The sequence below is a fragment of the Staurois parvus genome, unplaced genomic scaffold, assembly GCF_062004578.1.
Source record: "Staurois parvus isolate SC_StPar_1 unplaced genomic scaffold, SC_StPar_1.0 ptg000212l, whole genome shotgun sequence".
In the NCBI taxonomy this organism is placed as follows: Eukaryota; Metazoa; Chordata; class Amphibia; order Anura; family Ranidae; genus Staurois; species Staurois parvus.
Window position 1 is genome coordinate 263816 of NW_028318008.1, and position 6905 is coordinate 270720.

Here is a 6905-nt window from a genome sequence, read left to right on the forward strand (position 1 = left end):
TTCCAACACGACTGCAGGGGGAACCTCATCGCCACCCGCTGGGTCCTGACCGCCGCACCCCGTGTGCCCCAGGAGGAGGGCATGGTGTCTACAGAAGGGGGTGAGTCTGGTAAAGTAATATGACCTCTTCCAATGTATTTCTTATTATTGGTGTTTATACAGTGCTGACAATTTACACTGTGCTTTACATTCTGTACATTCACCTCAGTCCCCGCCCCCAAGGAGCTACAATCTAAGGTCCCTCCCTCACATACGAGGACCAATGTAGAGAGGAGTCAGTTATCTTCCCATCATGTCTTTGGAGGGAATGGATTTCATATCGTACCGAATACACCATTTCTCAATGTTTCTTATATCCTGTAGATGTCCCCGGCGATGTGTTCCTCTTGCAGCGCTTCCCTGAACTTCTGGTAGGGGGTGCACACAATTACTACATCATGCGGCCTCTCCTTCCCCTCCGAAAAGTTTTTATTTTTTCATGTATACTGTAAAAACTTTATTGCCAATCTCCTTCCAGTTCTGTGCAAACACTGGATGAAAGTTTAGTTGTCAATCACAATCAGGAGGCTGAGCAGACATACCTTCAGGGACTCCCCCCCCCCCGGATGTGGCCTAGGCTGGTTCCCCCAGTATTATATTGCTGTATCCAGCTATTTCATGTCACCCCTCCCCCCCATATCACTTCGGGGGCCGCTGTACACCTCATCTGTCTTCTTACACCCAGTGACCTCATCACTCTGTCTCTGCTTCTCCCTTTTCCATCATTTTTTCTCATATCCTTTATTTTGCAATAAATTAAAAGTCTAAAATCTGCAAAAAAAATTCCCCAAAGTGTTAGAAAAGCTAAATGTCAGCAGAAGTTGTTCCCGACAGAAAGATGGTCCTAACAAGGATGTGTGTGCTGTGAATACGATGGGGGTGAGGGGGGACAATGGGGGGGACGCTGCGCTCTCTGTACCCCCCCAGTAGGGTGCACACTGTGTTTCTGCCCGGATTTGAACCGAGGACCTTTCGCGTGTTAGGCGAACGTGATAACCACTACACTACAGAAACATGCCGTGTCACCCTGATTCCGGTCATGAGGTCTGCTGAAGATGCTGGACGTCCTCCAGCCAGGAAATGAGGCCGACTTTGACTTACATAGTTAGTCTGGCTAAAAAAAGACAAAAGTCCATCCAATTCTACCATTAAAAAAGCAAAAAAGTTCTAATCCTACACCCACAGTTGATCCAGAGGAAGGCAAAAAACCCAGCAAAGCACGATCCAATGTGCTCCTGCAGGGAAAAAAATTCCTTCCTGACCCCCCGAGAGGCAATCGGATATTCCCTGGATCAACGTTCCCTATAAATGTTCTATCCAGTTATATTCTGTGTATCCAAGAAAGGATCCAGGACTTTCCTACAGCAATCCACTGAGCTGGCCACAAGCAACTCTGGAGGGAGTCTATTCCACATTCTCACAGCTCTTACTGTGAAGAAACCTTTCTGTGATTGGAGATGACATTTCTTTTCCTCCAGACATATGACTAAGCCCTGGTTGGCGGGATGCAATGCATCCGGGTGTGTGGATTGGTGGAGACATGTAGGCTGAGGCCGCTCCTTATAGTTTATTTAGATCAGGTTCATGTCCCTGTACAATGCAGGGATGGAAGAGATGGGACCCCAACATCCAGGGGGCCCCATCCAGAAATGGACAGTATTCGGTATGGAAATGATTTTAGGGCATCCATAAACATCAGAGATCAGTCACTGTTATCCTCTGACTCCTCAGACGTGAGGCCTTTTCAGACCCCTAAACCTTCTACTTCTGTTGGTCCTAAGAATGGAAAGCCCCCCCCCCCCACCCCCACCAACCCCACCAACCCCACCTGGTCAGATTGTCTCCAAAGGGGGAAAAAAATCTTTCTTGACCCCCTATGGCCATCCAATTGTCCATGAATCATCAGTGTTAGGGTGCTCAGTTCATCTCTGTGTACAATGCTAAGAAGGTAGAGATGGGACCCCAACATCAAGGGTGATGTATAAATTATGGAAAGAAGCCCAATCTAAAGCTCCAGCCCCCTAGGGAAAGAGCCGCCCAAAGACTCTGTGCCACACTTGCCATTGGCAGGACATGTGGAGGAGAGGCGGACTATGGGGGTGGAGTCTAAGCAGCATGTATGCCGGAAAATAGCACAATGGTTTCTGCCCCTATTAACCTCTAAAGCTGGCCACAGATTCATCGACATTTGCCCGGCTCCAATTTCCATCCATCTATGGCCATTCCAGTTCGAGCGGAATCTAATAATCGACACCTCTATGTAGTGTACCCCCTGTAGTGTGTGTTATGTAGTGTACCCCCTGTAGTGTGTGTTATGTAGTGTACCCCCTGTAGTGTGTGTTATGTAGTGTACCCCCTGTAGTGTGTGTTATGTAGTGTACCCCCTGTAGTGTACCCCCTATAGTGTGTGTTATGTAGTGTACCCCCTGTAGTGTACCCCCTGTAGTGTGTGTTATGTAGTGTACCCCCTGTAGTGTGTGTTATGTAGTGTACCCCCTGTAGTGTACCCCCTGTAGTGTGTGTTATGTAGTGTACCCCCTGTAATGTACCCCCTGTAGTGTGTGTTATGTAGTGTACCCCCTGTAGTGTGTGTTATGTAGTATACCCCCTGTAGTGTGTTTACACTACAGGGGGTACACTACACAGAGGTGTCGATTATTAGATTCCGCTCGAACTGGAATGGCCATAGATGGATGGAAATTGGAGCCGGACAAATGTCGATGAATCTGTGGCCAGCTTTAGAGGTTAATAGGGGCCAAAACCATTGTGCTATTTTCCGACATACATGCTGCTTAGACTCCACCCCCATAGTCCGCCTCTCCTCCACATGTCCTACCAATGGCATGTGTGGCATGGAGTCTTTGGGCGGGTCTCTCCATAGGGGGGTGCAGCTTTAGTTTGCGCTTCTTTCTAGACACCTTCAGGACTGTGGCCCATCCACCAATCAGGATAATTCTGATCTGTATGGGAGCCCTAAGGGCCCAGCCTTTCTCTATATGGCCCTGCACTCGCCCACGGGATTTTCAATGGCGTAAAACTGGAATACAATGTATGTTTCTCTTTCGCTGTCATGATTGGGCGTGTTGACTTCCCTTGCCCAGTGACTTGAACCCCTTGGGTTGAAGGGGATGAGGCATACAGCCAAGAAGGTGGATGGCGGATCCATCTCTGCCCACCACCCATATATTGGGGAGAGTCGTAGGCAAAGGTATTGTATTGTCCTGAAGGTCACTGTTACATTGGGGATTTATTTCGCAGCTTTGTTGGGCCACGCGTGTGATATCCTGCCACATGCCAACAACCTTCCACTGTCCCAGTGAAGTTTAATCGTCCCCAGATGATGAAGAGGACACTGATTGTTGTCCAGTCTCTGCTTCATAGAACAGCTGACACTCTCTCTCTGTAGAGTTTCATGTTCCTCCAATGATGATGTTGCTGAGGAGGACACTGATTGTTGTCCAGTCTCCGCCTCATAGAACAGCTGACACTCTCTCTGTAGAGTTTCATGTTCCCCCAATGATGATGTTGCTGAGGAGGACACTGATTGTTGTCCAGTCTCCGCCTCATAGAACAGCTGAAACTCTCTCTCTAGAGCTTCATATTCCTCCAATGATGATGTTTCTTAGGAGGGCACATATTTTTGCCCAGTCTCTGTCTCATAGAACAGCGGACACTCTCTCACTAAAGCTTCATATTCCTCCAATGATGATGTTGCTGAGGAGGACACTGATTGTTGTCCAGTCTCCGCCTCATAGAACAGCTGACACTCTTTCTGTAGAGTTTCATGTTCCTCCAATGATCATGTTGCTGAGGAGGACACTGATTGTTCTCCAGTCTCCGCCTCATAGAAAAGCTGCTACTCTTTCTGTCGAGTTTCATGTTCCTCCAATGATGATGTTGCTGAGGAGGACACTGATTGTTGTCCAGTCTCCGCCTCATCGAACAGCTGACACTCTAGTCTCTAGAGCTTCAAATTCCTCCAATGAGGATATTGCTGAGGAGGACACTGATTGTTGTCCAGCCTCCGCCTCATAGAACAGCTGACACTCTCTCTCTAGAGCTTCAAATTCCTCCAATGAGGATATTGCTGAGGAGGACACTGATTGTTGTCCAGTCTCCGCCTCATAGAACAGCTGACACTCTCTCTCTAGAGCTTCAAATTACTCCAATGATGATGTTGCTGAGGAGGACACTGATTGTTGTCCAGCCTCCGCCTCATAGAAAAGCTGCCACTCTTTCTGTAAAGTTTCATGTTCCTCCAATGTTGATGTTGCTGAAGAGGACACTGATTGTTGTCCATCCTCCGCCTCATCGAACAGCTGACACTCTCTCTCTAGAGAGCTTCCAATTCCTTCAATGATGATATTGCAGAGGACACTGATTAGTGTCCAGTTTCTGCCTCATCTAACAGCTGACACTCTCTCTCTAGAGCTTCAAATTCCTCCAATGATGATATTGTAGAGGAGGACACTGATTGTTGTCCAGTCTCCGCCTCATAGAACAGCTGCCACTCTCTCTGTAGAGTTTCATGTTCCTCTAATTATGATGTTGCTGAGGAGGACACTGATTGTTGTCAAGCCTCCGCCTCATCGAACAGCTGACATTCTCTCTCTAGAGCTTCAAATTCCTCCAATGATGATATTGCTGAGGAGGACACTGATTGTTGTCCAGCCTCCGCCTCATCAAACAACTGACACTCTCTCTCTAGAGCTTCAAATTCCTCCAATGATGATATTGCAGAGGACACTGATTGTTGTCCAGTTGCTGCCTCATCTAACAGCTGACACTCTCTCTCTAGAGCTTCAAATTCCTCCAATGTGGATATTGCTGAGGAGGACACTGATTGTTGTCCAGTCTCCGCCTCATAGAACAGCTGACACTCTCTCTCTAGAGCATCAAATTCCTCCAATGATGATGTTGCTGAGGAGGACACTGATTGTTGTCCAGCCTCCGCCTCATAGAAAAGCTGCCACTCTTTCTGTAAAGTTTCATGTTCCTCCAATGATGATGTTGCTGAGGAGGACACTGATTGTTGTCCAGCCTCCGCCTTATAGAACATCTGATACTCTCTCTGTAGAATTTCATGTTCCTCTAATGATGATGTTGCTGAGGAGGACACTGATTGTTGTCCAGTCTCCGCCTCATAGAACAGCTTACACTCTCTCTCTTTAGCTTCATATTCCTCCAATGATGATGTTGCTGAGGAGGACACTGATTGTTGTCCAGCCTCCGCCTTATAGAACATCTGATACTCTCTCTGTAGAATTTCATGTTCCTCTAATGATGATGTTGCTGAGGAGGACACTGATTGTTGTCCAGTCTCCGCCTCATAGAACAGCTTACACTCTCTCTCTTTAGCTTCATATTCCTCCAATGATGATGTTGCTGAGGAGGACACTGATTGTTGTCCAGCCTCCGCCTCATAGAAAAGCTGCCACTCTTTCTGTAAAGTTTCATGTTCCTCCAATGATGATGTTGCTGAGGAGGACACTGATTGTTGTCCAGCCTCCGCCTTATAGAACATCTGATACTCTCTCTGTAGAATTTCATGTTCCTCTAATGATGATGTTGCTGAGGAGGACACTGATTGTTGTCCAGTCTCCGCCTCATAGAACAGCTTACACTCTCTCTCTTTAGCTTCATATTCCTCCAATGATGATGTTGCTGAGGAGGACACTGATTGTTGTCCAGCCTCCGCCTTATAGAACAGCTGATACTCTCTCTGTAGAGTTTCATGTTCCTCTAATGAAGATATTGCTGAGGAGGACACTGATTGTTGCCCAGCCTCTGCCTCATAAAACAGCTGACACTCTCTCTCTTCAGCTTCATATTCCTCCAATGACGATATTCCTGAGGAGGACACTGATTGTTGTCCAGTCTCCGCCTCATAGAACAGCTGACACTCTCTCTCTTTAGCTTCATATTCCTCCAATGACGATATTCCTGAGGAGGACACTGATTGTTGTCCAGTCTCCGCCTCATAGAACAGCTGACACTCTCTCTCTTTAGCTTCATATTCCTCCAATGATGATGTTGCTGAGGAGGACACTGATTGTTGTCCAGTCTCCGCCTCATAGAATAGCTGCCACTCTCTCTGTAGAGTTTCATGTTCCTCTAATGATGATGTTGCTGAGGAGGACACTGATTGTTGTCCAGCCTCCGCCTCATCGAACAGCTGACACTCTCTCTCTAGAGCTTCAAATTCCTCCAATGATGATATTGCTGAGGAGGACACTGATTGTTGTCCAGCCTCCGCCTCATCGAACAGCTGACACTCTCTCTCTAGAGCTTCAAATTCCTCCAATGATGATATTGCAGAGGACACTGATTGTTGTCCAGTTTCTGCCTCATCTAACAGCTGACACTCTCTCTCTAGAGCTTCAAATTCCTCCAATGATGATATTGCTGAGGAGGACACTGATTGTTGTCCAGCCTCCGCCTCATAGAAAAGCTGCCACTCTTTCTGTAAAGTTTCATGTTCCTCCAATGATGATGTTGCTGAGGAGGACACTGATTGTTGTCCAGCCTCCGCCTTATAGAACAGCTGATACTCTCTCTGGAGAGTTTCATGTTCCTCTAATGATGATGTTGCCGAGGAGGACACTGATTGTTGCCCAGCCTCTGCCTCATCGAACAGCTGACACTCTCTCTCTAGAGCTTCAAATTCCTCCAATGAGGATATTGCTGAGGAGGACACTGATTGTTGTCCAGTCTCCGCCTCATCGAACAGCTGACACTCTCTCTCTAGAGCTTCAAATTCCTCCAATGAGGATATTGCTGAGGAGGACACTGATTGTTGTCCAGTCTCCGCCTCATAGAACAGCTGACACTCTCTCTCTAGAGCTTCAAATTCCTCCAATGATGAT

The 6905-nt window shown here is 47.2% G+C and overlaps 1 non-coding gene across 1 annotated transcript; it reads right to left on the minus strand.

The window, feature by feature from the left end:
* Window positions 1-980: 980 nt before the first annotated feature.
* On the minus strand, window positions 981-1053 carry TRNAV-AAC (transfer RNA valine (anticodon AAC)). The gene has a single exon. It is a non-coding gene; the product is annotated as a tRNA-Val (tRNA).
* Window positions 1054-6905: the final 5852 nt, after the last annotated feature.